Source organism: Mauremys reevesii, linkage group 3, assembly GCF_016161935.1.
Source record: "Mauremys reevesii isolate NIE-2019 linkage group 3, ASM1616193v1, whole genome shotgun sequence".
NCBI classification, from domain to species: Eukaryota; Metazoa; Chordata; order Testudines; family Geoemydidae; genus Mauremys; species Mauremys reevesii.
In genome coordinates this window covers 63,768,336-63,781,714 of record NC_052625.1, presented here as the reverse complement: position 1 = coordinate 63,781,714, position 13,379 = coordinate 63,768,336, and positions in this window count along the sequence as shown.

Sequence of the window (13,379 nt, the reverse complement as noted above, 5' to 3'; positions counted from 1 at the left end):
AGGGAGCTGGCTAGGCTGTGTGGGTGACAAGGCTGGCGTAGGATAGCGTGTGCAGGAAATTATACTGAATAAGCCGTTTACCAATGACACTGGTGGGAGCAAACCAGATTTGCTTTACAGACATGCACGTGTTAACCAATTTAATCCTACACGATCTTGGCCGCCTATGTAATGGGATGTGTCAGCCAACATTACACATAGGTGGTGCCTATAATCTCTGTCTAGCTATATAGAATTATTCTAGTCTACAGATACAGAGGCTAAAGCACAAAGAGGTAAGGTGGTTAACCCAAAGTCGCACATTAGTGACAGTGCTGGAAATAGAACTGGGAGTCCTGGCTTCCAGACTTGTGCCTGTCTAGACCAGAGCTATAACCACTGTGTAACACTGTCTCTCAATGCTGCATATCAGTTTAGGTACGGAGGAGATCTCGAAGGTCCAAACTAGGCCACCCCCCTCACCACAGCCATTACAGGATTGTTCCCTACCATGGATTTGCCCAGACTTTGTCCAGTTACATTTTCAGGGCTTCAGGCAATGGGGCTTCCACCCCTTTCCTGGGAAGAGAGTTGGAGGTTCAGCCTGTTTTGCTTTTCTCAGTTGCATCCATAACTTCTAGATCTTCTGTCTTAGAGACCACAATGTAGCTCTTTCCTGAGGGTTTACACCTCTCTGATGCCCAGAGGCAGTTAATTCCAAGAGGAAGACATATGTCCTACCACAGAAGGGGGTGGGGGTGGGGGAAGCTGATGACACAGGAAATCCAATAGGGAGATCTCTATGCCAGTCTAATTTACCTGGGAAACACTTGGGCCCAGATCCTGAAAGGTATTTAGGCTCTTAACTTTAATCAATCAATGGAAGCCAATGCAAATCAATGGAAATTAGGAGCCTAAATACCTTTCAGGATCTAGTCCCTAGATAGCATGGTGAGGGGTGCTACGGAAAGCATCGATCAGATTGCTCACAGAGCTCTAGCAACTTCCCACTACAATGCTGCTGCTGTTGCTTTGGGCTGATGGGAGCCTGTGTTACAGTAGCAAACACCAGCCATTCAGGCATTTACTCCCAGACCCCACTGTGTACAGGTCTGTCACATCTTACGCGCATTTAACATGCGTGAATTCAGCTTTACACAGTTAGCAAAAACAAAAAGAGAGAAAAATAGCAATTTAAATACTGTTCCTGTAGTGCGGGCGATTTTGACTATACGCGGTTTTTGCTTTACGCGCTGACTGCAGAACGTAATCCCAGCGTAAGATGAGACAGACCTGTAGAAACTAATGTAGAAACAGTGCCCACAGAGGTGGTGGAGGGAGAAGGGGTGGGCAGAGGGCAAGTGCAGGAAGTCACTGGAGCTGTCAATAATTTCAGGTCACAAGTTTTCTTCTAGCTCATGTGAGCAATTCCACTCTCTGGATCACTGTCTCTGACCTTTAGATCAGAGGTTCTTGCAACAAATGTTTGGGTGACCTCAGAGTGCAACCACCAACTCTTGCTAGTGGCCGCTCTGACAATTTTTCCTAAAAGACTATTAACTTTAGGAAAAACAAATAAATATGCGCATATACGTGTCCAAATCATTGCAATTTATTTATATAGGGTTGGTTTTTTTGCAGATTCAATGAAAAATAATGTACAGTTGTCTATTCATTACTGTGCCTAAACAGAATAGAAACACAAATAAGGTGCTTTGCATGTTTTGCTTTTTTTTTTTTTTTAGATTTACTAGCTAGTGAGTCTGCTGTGAAAAGTGGTATTTGTATATTTGTTAATATCACTTTTCACAGCAGAATTACTCAGCCCTGGCAAGCTGGGGAATAAATTAAGCCCTGGATGGCGAGGTGGGGGCCTGTCGCCCACCACCCCAGGTCTTAAGACTGAATCCCGAGCCCCACCGTCCCCGGGAAGGTGGGAAACTCACGCTGTCCACCTGCTCCTACAGTGTTTGTGGCTCCAGAAGGCGACAGAGAACAGCCCCTGCTGGCGGCCCTGGGGCAGGGTTACTCCCCACCCCACCCATCACCACCCAGGAGGCTGTGGCTGCAAGAAAAGCCCCTGGTGACCACATGTGGCCATGGTGGCCACATTTGAGAAATGCCTCTTTAGATTGTTCTGTCCCTTTACACCCTGGTTCTGCTTGGATGTATCTGCAGCGGACATTCCTCTCCCTTTGGGTGCAAGGGTAGACAATCTTGATGTCCTAGCTCTGGGACACAGCCTTGCTGAGCTCTTGACTAGAGCCTGGATCTTCAGCCCTCAAGGAGGAGCAGCCAGGGCAGGCTTCTCTTACCATGATGTCCAGCACACCCTGCAGCATAGCAGTGGCTGAGCCAGCAGGTTCCAGGAATGGCCAGATGGCAGAGGAAGAACAGGAAACTCTGGGGTCCTAAGAGCATGCTGTGTCCTCCCATGGTCTGATGCAGTAACTGGGAATTCCTACCTTCCTCTGCCGCAGCCAGCAGCACATGCCCATGCCTTTCAGGGGATTCTCATCACTGGTGTCCGGCACGTGTTTGCCTTCCAGAGGATGACTTCCAATCATTGAGCACAAGGGGAGCTCCCCAAGAGGCTCTTGGGGAATCCGACCCATGAGTCAATAAGACAGGCCAGTAAATGCACAAGGGTGACCTCCTTTTCCCTCCTCCCCATTGGCTCTGCTCACCTCCCCAAGTGCCCTTGCTTTGTGCATTTCACCTGTACCCTGGTCTAACCCCATTGTGGTGGAGGTCACCACGTTGCTGGAACCTACTGTCCTGGTTTAGAGACTGATCCCTCCCCTTCACCCTGCCCAGAGGTGCAGCAATGAGCACTGAGTTCTGGCTAAGGCCCCAGATGTGTGCATGTGATATTCATTATGGGAAGCAAACTCATAGCTTTCAGGTCATGTCTTACAAAGCACCTCAGCCAGCCCAGTCCTGGATTGATTAATTAGTGACTTTAGCACTGGAGAGAGAGGCTGGATAGACAGCCCCTGAAGACTGATGACTTCTGGAAGGACCTCTTCTAGTGTGTGTGGAGAGTTAGATCTCTATGACCTATCTGCTCCTTGGCTTTTATGCCAGTTAGAGACAAAAGTTCATAGTGGGTTTTGCCATATAGACACTTTCCCATCAGAAACTGAGATCCATGAACTCACTGCACACATGGGCCATCAAACAGCCACTGAAAGATAACACTCCTCTACTGCTAACCAGTGACCTCAGAGCCTTTCCATGACCAATCCATTGAGCCAGTCAGCATTTGCCTTTGGCTGTCAGTGTGGTTGATCTGCTGCTGCAGCTCTGTTTCTAGTTGACTGTTGTGCCAAATATAACTCCCTTGTCCCACCCCCATTCTGCAGAACAAAGTGAGACCGATGGGCAGTCAAACCCACATAGTCTAGTCAATATCAGCTATACAAGTGTGGCTGGCTGTCTCAGGGGCCTTTCGTTCTGCAGGAGGTCATACGGTTTGTGTCAGCCCGGGCTGACAGTGACATGAGGTGTGAAGTGAGGCTGGTGGGGGGGGGGGGGAATGTCTCAGTCCAGCTTCAGGTAAGGTATCCACATCATAGGAGTCCACCACCACCACTAGTTGCTGCCCCTCTTGGAGGACTCACAGCAAAGCCAAGAATTGAACAGGCCATAGAGACAGAAATACCCCCCCATTCTCCGGGTCATGGGTGAACTCAGCATATCACACCCCACACTGCACCTGCTGATCCAGCATCTTCTGCCAGTGCTACCTTCACTACATACAATGGAACAGCTCTGAGATCGGACGTCTACCCCAGGCAGCACCTTGCTCGGTAAAAAGGGCCATTAACCCTGTGACTGGGTTGATGAGGCCCAACTGGGGGAGGAGCTAGGATAGGCATAAAGAGACGCAGTTTGTGGTAAGAGGGCTGCAGGGAGGAACTCTGCAGTCACTCCTTAGGGATGGGGGACTTGGCAACAGCCCTGAGATCCTGCCTTGGGATACAGACTCCGGCAAAAACCTGAGAGAGTGGGGAGACAGCTATAGGGAGCAGAGGAAGCTCCACTGGTAACCCAAGGGTGGGCTAGAAGATAGGATGGAAAGGTAGGAATTTGTCCAGGGAAGAGTGTGGACACTGGGCATAGGGTCCATGGCCTGGAACCTGGAGCAGAGGATGGGCCCAGGTTTTCTTACCCATCACTGGGGAAGTTGCACAGATTGGGCAGTGGAGCAAAGGCTGCCTAAAACAGTTTATCCAGTAGGATTTTAATACAGTCTCCAGAGAGGAAAACTATAGTGATGCAGCCAGAGGGTGAAGCCACAAAGAGGGATTAACTGGACTCCAGAGATAGGGAGATCCTGGGTGAGAAGCCACAGGAGTGGGTAGGCATCAGGCTGGTCCTGAGCTAATTCCTGGCTGAGTCACAAGGAGGCTCCATAGCATTGAGTCATGAACCCCGTGACAAGCCACAGAACCTCACATCAAGTTATTAGTATTTACCACAGTGACCCTGGTCAGGCTCAGGGATCCTTTGGGCTGGGTGCTGTACAAACACAGGCTGCCAGAGAGCTTACACTCTAGGATTGAGCCAGTACCCTTTAGCTCTTCAAGCTGATGCTCTCCCTACTCAGCTACTGCTCTGCTTTTAGTGCTGGGGCTGCCAGACCTCTCTGGCTTAGAGAGCCGGGAAAGGAAGATCAGTGCTTGTTTGGAATCGGCTCCCTCTGCAGCCGTAAGGGAATCTCCCATCTTGGCTGGTACGATGCTGGGATTTCCCATGAACAGGGCTAGGCCCCAAGACCAGACAGTGAAGGCTCTGAGTGTGGAATGCTGCTCTGGTTGCTCTGCACCATCCTGCTCACCCTGTTAGGCAACAGGGATCATGGCCCCAGGGAAGGGCTAACCAAGAAGGAGGAGATCCTGCTGGGAGTTGTGGGGGTGGGAGCCAAAAGCAGAGCAGAATGTGCATGACCCAGTCTCCCAGAGAGTCTCAGCAGCAATTTGTGTTGCAGCTGCAGCAGGATTCTTCCAGCCAAGAGACTGAACAGTGAACCCCCTGCTGGTGCCTTCTGTTCTGGCTGTTGGGATTTGCTTAGGAAAGGTGTGATGTTTTGGGAACTCAGACCAGGAAGGGGTTCAAGCTGTCACCGCCTGCCCTGTAACTCTGGAGGCTTTTCTATTGTGCAGCTATGCAGAGGCAGCAGGTTTGGATAATTTTTGGTGGTGGCCAGAATGGGTCCAAGTCAGTCATCCCCCTGCCCCCTCCCCTCTGCTTAAGGCTCTGGGAGGGAATTTGGGTGCGGGAAGAGGTTCAGGCTCTGGGAGGGAGTTAGGGTGCTAGGTGTGGGCTCTGGGCTGGGGCAGGGGGTTGGGGTACAGGAAGGGGTGAGGGCTCTGGGAGAGAGTTGGGTATGGGAGGGGTGAGGGGTTGGGAGGCAGTTTGGGTGCGGGAAGGGTCGAGCTCTGGGATGAAGCAAGGGGTTGGGGTGCAGGAGGGGGTCAGAGGGTCGGTGCTTACCTCAGGTGGCACCAGCTCCCAAAAGCGACCCGCACCCCCCTTTGGCAGCGGCTTGGCGTTCAGGGCAGGGGCAGCGCATGGAGACACCCTCCCAGGGCCGCAGGGACATGCCGGCCGCTTCCTGAAGTGGCGCAAAGCGGGTGGGCAGGAAGCTGCCTTAGGCTGTGTCTACACTGCACTTTCAGCGCTAAAACTTTAGTCACTGAGGGGTGTAGAAAAACACCCCCTTGAGCAACAAAAGTTTTAGTGCTGAAAAGTGCCAGTATAGACAGCTGTGCTCCTAGCGATAAAGCTACCACTCCTTGTTCGAGGTGGTTATTTTTTAATCAATCATCAGGGGAGAGCTCTCTCCCGGTGATAAAGTGTGACTACACTGCCCATGTCACAGTGCAGCCACACTGTAATGTGGGCAGTCCCGCTGTGCTGCCGGTGGTGGCGGCGGTGGTTGGGGGCCCCTGGGCCCTTTTAAATTGCCCTGGGGCAGCAAAAGGGGCTGGGAGGCACACAGGGACAGCAGGCGGGGGAGAGACCTGGCCCTGAACATTGGTGGAGCTGGGCCCTGAATATTTATGGAGCCCGGGCACCATGGGCCGATACAACTTGCCACGCCTGCAGCCATGGTTCAGATCCCTGACACCAGTAGCCAGCCCACAAGCAACAAGGTCTTCTGCTGGCTTTCACCAGCTTAGTTACTCTTTGCAGGGTGACACCAACATCCCTTCCAGTCCTCGGTCTTCCCACATCCTTCCCGAGTTCTTTATTACCAGACACTTGGACTGTTCCCCTCTAGTTCATCATCCTGGCAGGAACAAAACCAGCTCCCCTAGTTATTAGCTTGCTTTGGTGCCCACACTCCACATAGTCTGCACACCCCTGCCTGGGAGAAAAATAAACCAGAAGTTTAATAGAAAAACCACAGATTCAAAGATGGAATAGTGAGTGAGACTGTACAAGTTACACAGAAAATAAATATAAAGACACAACCTCAGGCTTTACACTTCTATGTTATATAAAATCCCTTTTCTAATGAAAGTTAATTACCTTAAAACTATTCCCCAGAGTATCCACTAGCTATAGGAGGGATCCAGTGTTCACAGACAGCCTCCTTCCTCAAGACTGTCCCCCAAGTTCTGGATGATCTTTAGTTCAAACCCTTTCCATTTCAAAAGGATCTGCAGATTTTTTTTCCTTTCAGTCACTATAGATATGAAATGTGGGGAAACACCCTCCCTTTCTTATTTTTTGAAGACTGGGTTTTCCCCACCCCTTGCAGTTTCAAGCTGTTCCCATTTGCTTTGATGGTTCCTCATTCATTGTGCTTTCCTGGGCTGGCCAGTGGCTTGGTGTTTGAAGCCAGTCTCATCTGGTTGGGGAGGTAGCCCCTCGTTATTTGATTGCTTCACAGCCCTCTTGTGAGGTGATGCTGAAGTCACATGACCGATACGATTACAGTTTTACACACACACACCCTGTATACACATCTCCTGACTACTAAATTCAGTGCATTACAAGCTTCCATAAAATATATTACTTGAGAAACTCATACAGCAAAACAACATAGTATGCAGACAGTTGGTTTAACTCCTTATTTTGGGGAGTTTAAGCCATCTATTCTCTCCTTGTGGTGTCTGGTCCCCCATTGTCACAGATCAGCGTGGGTCTCTGTAAGTAGCAGAAAAGCAAGGGCCCCTGTGAACAGATGATGTTTTGCATGCAGTTTGAGAGCTGGTGAGGTGAATTCTGGATCGGATGCAAGCACTGCTATTGAAGTGTATTCACCAATGGAAAGCTCATGCTGCAAAACATCTGTTAGTCTATAAGGTGCCACAGGATTCTTTGCTGCTTCCATTGTCACAGAGGGAGAGTAGTTTGTTACAGCAGGGGGCTGGGAAGGCTTTGCCACTGACATGATCTTGGGCAAAATCCTTCCCTTTTCTTTGCCTCAGTTTCCCTTGCTGTAACAGTGAGCTAGGGAAGTGAGCTAATGCTCACTTCCCTGTTCACTCCCCAAGGGACCGTGAGGGACATGTAATTAATGGGTGTGAAATGTTCTGAGAGCCTTGAATGGAGGTCTCTAAAAAGAGTGAAAGAAGGGGAGGTGACAAAGTCACTCAGTGAGTCAGATAGAACCCAGGAATTCTGGCTCTTAATCCCCTGTTCTAACTATTACAGTCCAGCACAGGAGCACTGTCAAGATCAACAATCATATATTTAGAGGATGTCCTTTGTGTGTGTTTCTATTATCTCTTTAGTGTATGCAGATGGAAAGAGCTTTAACCATTAACTTTGCTCACTCCCTCCAGCTGTTGAATTGCTTTTGCCCTTCACTAAGCTATCTGGGGGGGTCAGTTTCACTTTCTCCTCCTAGCCAGTGGGATTTTCAAGTTCCCAAGCTATAGTGCGTGTGGGTTTCCAGCGTTTCAGCAGAAAGCTTCAATCCAGATCAAGCAATATTAAAAAAAAATTTAAAAAAAATCAGGGAAATATTTCTATTCTTATTTGTTTTTGTAGACTTTTAAACAAACAGTTCTGGGCCATAAAATACTTCCAGCTTCCTTTACAAATGACACTGCTAGTGTTTCCGTTACAATCAACCAGGTAAAATTCTCCTTTGCTGCCCCTAGGGGTCAGCATCAATCCACGTTGCTACTATCTAGCCCAGAGGTGGGAAAACTACGGCAGTGGGTGGCGAGCTCTTGGGGCAGCACAGCTGCAGAGCTGGGGCCTGACCCGGTGCTCTGTGCTGTGCGGTGGCATGGCTGGCTCCAGTCGGGCAGCGGGGCTGTAGTGCCGCCAGCCACCGGTGCTCCAGGCAGTGCGGTAAGGGGGCAGGGAGCAGGGGGGGTTGGTTAGAGGGCAGGGGAGTTTGAGGTGGGGGTGTGGATAGGGGTTGGGGTGATCAGAGGATGGGGAACTTGGGGACAGGGATCCTAGGGGGGCATTCAGGACGGAGAGGGGGGGTTGGATGGGGAGGTGGGGGTGAGTCAGGGGCAAGGGTTCTGGGGGCAGTCAGGGAGAAGGGATGGTTGGATGGGGCAGAGGTCCTGGGGAGCAGTCAGGAATGAGAGGAGAGGTTGGATGGCGCGGTGGGGGGGGCAGTCAGGGCCAGGGGTTCCGGGGGTGGTCAGGGGATAGGGAGGTGGATGGGGCAGGAGTCCCAGGGGCACTTTCAGCGGCAAGAAGTGGGGGGAAGAGGGTTGGATAGGGGGTGTTGGCTAGGCCACGCCTGGCTGTCTAGGGAGGCACAGCCTCCCCTAACCGGCTCTCCATACAATTTTGGAAACCCAATGTGGCCCTCAGGCCAAAAAGTTTGCCCACCCCGATCTAGCCTGTAATGCAGATGCACAGCACTGCTGGTTGCTGGGGAGTGGAAACTTCATCTATGAGTCCGTCATGCCAGAAATGTGCTAGAAACTCAGAATTATCCTCCCAACTCAGGGAGGAGATTTCACAACCCAGCTGACTGCTCAGCACCAGCACTAGGAGTAGATCCAGTTCCTATCAAAGGGGCCCCAGAAAACCAAAGGCTACCTAACCCTTCTCTCCTCCTGCTCCCTAGTTTGGATCACAAATCTTTGCCCCTGCCCTGCGGATTCAAACTTTGTACCCACAGAGGTGCCATCCAGCCCAGAGCCTGCATTCATGGATCCTGCCTCAATCCACCCCGCTCAGCATTCCATGAACTCTGTTTTTATAAATATACATTGGTTCTGTGGTAAAATGTTCAGTAGCAAGGGGGACTAGCTGGCTCCAGGGACTGGAAAATGGACTATGGAGCCTTTCAGCTCTGAGAATGACCATCTGTTGTGTGAGATGACTTTGCTGGATCTCTGCCCAGTTCCCAGAGGACGGGCATCCACGTCACAGCAGCCACTATCACCACTGGTACTAAGTGGCCCACTGTCTCTCAGTGGGTGAGCTATGGATTGGAGAAGCCTGAGGGACTGAGGTCTGCTCTCATGGCAGGTGCAGAGGGTGAGGTGTAGCGGTGATGGTAATGGGCAAGGGAGTTTACACCCAGGCTGTAGTTGATCTGGAGACAAGTAGAGGCCTTCAATCAACAGATCATCCTGCACTTTTACCCCACGCTAGACTGACCTAAGAGCAGACTGTGAGGAAGAGGAAAAGGAGTGACTGATGGCACCTCCTGTGAGATCTGTGCAGCACTCTCCTCATTCAGGGATGGCTGCCGCTGCCTCCTGGCTAGTCTGATCGAAGCTAAAGCCAGAGGAGAAGAATGGCCCTCCTACTCTGTAGGGGAATACAAGCACATTGGGCTATTGGCAATGGCTGGGATCCCAGGAGAAATGCACTGCTCCCTAGAGGTAAATCAGGGGGTGCAATTTGCTTGGAGTGAGGAAAATCACAGGGCTGGCTCAAACCCAGTCTCAGGAGGGTGCTGAGCATAAGACTTGCTCTGCCTTAGTCCACCTCCGTAGTTGCCTGTTCTATTGTCTCAGCCTCAGGATGGAATCCTCCCCCATGCTCAGGGCCAGCACACAGCACTGGGTCCCCCTCAAGCACAGAACGGTTATGCTCGCTGGGGAGTGGGGCCTCCCTTCTCTCCTGTCTCCATCTGCACAGCTGGAGGCACAAGCCAACTCTGATGGGGAGATTCCACCTGAGGAGTTGGTGGAAAAGGCCCCTAAAATTCAGTCAGACAGAGGAAGGGACCTCTCACTAGGGATGGATCGAGTGCTTCTGATACCATTAGAATTGCCCCAAACTCCAGCTCAAGCTCAGACCTTAGGGTAGCTGCCTCTGTTCTGCCAGGTTCTGGCTGGGATCTGAGGCCCAAGGTACCATAGGAGAGGCTGTTCTGTGGGGTTTTTAGCTGGACTAGAAACACAATGTCCCAGATCAGACCATATATCTGGTTTCTGGTGAGAATCCCACACCATGGAGGTTGAGATAAGCCCCTGGAGTAAGGTAGGAATATAGGTACATAAGGACAGATTTCCTAAAAACACTCAACACCCACACTATGGGCCAGATTTCCAAAGGAGCTCAGCAGGTTGGGTGCTGACTGAGCTCTTGTGAAAAGTTGGCTGAGAGTCCTGACAGAATCCTGGCGGTAACTCTAATTATCTGCTACTTAGTACAGGAAATATGTATTCGCTTACATTACTCAGAATCCTTCCCAGGAGACTGGGGATGTCTGCATTTGAGGAGAGGAAAATGAAGATGGTGCGTTGTTATTAGCAAAGCTCACAGTCCTGACAAAAGAGGCAATCCCAAATGTGCCCAATATATCCCAGAGAGTGAAGGAGCTTATCCAAACCACATTAGTCCCTCATCATTGTTCTTTCTAGAGGGGCACTGTCTGTGCAGAGTCACCTCCAAATACAGGGTTTGTAAGATATAGGCGCTTGTTAAATCCTTAACCCATTAATAAAAAAAACCCAGTGGAAATGGTGGGCTTGGCTCTCCCCTCACATCAGTGTCACCCCATTGACTTCAACAGGTTTATCCCCAATTTACACCAGCATAAATGAAAGGAAAACTGGGCTCGGTGCTTTTAACAAAAAAAAAAAAAGCCACAACAAACCTTGCCCTGCTATAACTGCCTCCCAAACTTTGCAGCGTGGGATAGTGCATGAGAGCCTGAAACTAACTAGAAACCAAAGGGAAACTGACCAGTCTGTTTTCACTGTCCTCACTGAGACAAATGCAGAGGATGGACAAACGTCATGAAAGGGGAAAGGAAATGGAATATTTAAGCCTTTTTTCCAAGCATAGGCCCTAATCCTGTAAAAGGATCCAGAGAAGCAAAGCCCTGTACTTGTGGGGATCCTTAATGGTGTTCCCCATGCAGATCCTAATAATGGGATCAGGGTCTTGATGACCTCTGGTGTTGTTCAAGTTATAGGAGAACAGATTTTTTTAAAACCTGGCCATGTCCTTTTACTAGAAGAGTTTCTTCTTGCCTGTGGAACAGAGGTAAGTACAAGGTCCAGCAGGGGGAACTCCAAACTGGCCGAACGAAGAGGGAGACTTGGCAAGGATCAGTGACCCACAATCACTACTGGAGATTAGAGGACAGAATAAGGCTTGTCATGGCCCAGCCACAGACGCATACATTCTGGCAGGAAAGAGCTCTTTGCCCTGCACCCACCACCAGATCTTGGGATTGGGAGTCATCTCCCTAGAGGTGCCAGTTAGAAGGAGGGGATTGGTCCATATTTGGCCTTGATTCTTGGCTTCTTGCTACTCCCTCCTTACACACATAGGAGGATGGAATACCCAGAGCCTGGCCAGCCCAGCTCCTTTCAGATCCACCCCCGGGGTGAGTTTGGTGCTTGCAAAAGCGAGGGACTGATACCAGCATGAACATACAGTGCTGGCAGGAGATGTACAAGATCCCCACATGCAGCTCTGACGATGCCCCTCACTCCAGACTCCCTGCTATTCCAGCCCTTTGTTTCTCCTGATCTTAGGGGCTGGCATTTGTAGTGACCTCTTCCCAGCCCTAATATAAGGATAGGTATTAATTCAGTTCGGTGACAAGCTAGTGTGGAAGTAGAGAAAGAATGGACTCTGTTTTTCTCCAACACTAGACAGATGTCCAGTTAGTTGTATGGGGTTGACCGGGGTAAGCCTGTGAGCTGCTAGTGTAAATTAGGGTCTGGACTCTCCTCTCAGTTCCACCAGTGTAAATTAGGAGTAACCTGGATGGAGTCACACTGGTGTAAGTGAGAGGGGAATAAGTCCCCAGCTGTTTCCAGAAGTCCAAACAGACTCAGGCTGAGCTGAGCGCCTGCACAATTAATAACAGTGCCAGGCCTTCTCCCCTGCAAAATTTGCCTCCTTACTGCCCACTAAACCTCACAGACACTGGCTCTGATGTGAGCATAACTGGATCCACACCCAGCCCCCACCCCCTGGCAGGGATTCATCTTTTGTCCTTGGATTAATGTCCAAGTAGCTCAACACTGGGGGTTACAAAAGGGTTAATCAACAAAGGGAAAGTGGGAAGAGCTGGATCTGGGCTGCAGGGTCTAGCAGGTGGGGGTTCTGCTGTTAAATATTTAGCTGATGAGCAGGAGAGTGGAGCTGTACAAAGGGCAGGTGGCTCTACCCAGGGAAGAGGGGACTGGGTCTGGCGCTCCATGAATAAGTGATGAGCTGGGCTGCGTTGCTCAGGTAACCAGCTGCTTCTGGTGCTGCTCACATGTAGCGTGTCTTCTGCACTCAGTGTTTATTCCCAGGGGGTGCGCAGTGGCAGTAGTAATGCGGGCAGACGGAAGGAGGCCAGGCATTCTGGTGGGCTCTATCCCCTTCCCCACAACTGGCTTGTCTCTTCTACCTGCCTGCTCTTTCCTTTGGAAGAACTAGATCAGTGGGAGATGACTCACCATGGCTCCTGCTGGCCCAGCCACAGGAGGTGACTCCAGCTCAGTATGGCTCCTACCAGATTAGCAACGGAGAAGCAAGTCCCAGTGAAGACTTATTCCAACCAGCCTCCCATAGGGGAGACAATTTTCATTCGATTCTGGCTCAGCTTGTCTCCTACTGGCTTAGGCAGGAAGAAGTGACTCCCCATCTGACAGCAGCTCAGCTCCTATTTGGAGGCTAAGCCCCCTGTAGTGCATGGTCTTTTCTGCTTCCTTGATTAATTCCCATCCGGGGATGCTGGGCCCAGCGGCACTGCCAGGGGATGAGGAGGAGGTATTTGGCTCAGATACTGGGCAGGAGTGGGAGGTAGCCAGTGCCTGTGACTCACACCTGTGAATCTGGGAGCTGTGTGAAGGGACCAGGCAGCCATGTGAGGCATGGACTGCTGCAAAGAGGGAACTGACTTAATTCTACCCTGAGCCAGAGACAGCAGTGGAGCCGGGGAAATGAATACAATCAGGGGCGGCTGTAGGATTTCCGCTGCCCCAAGCACGGCGGCACGCCGC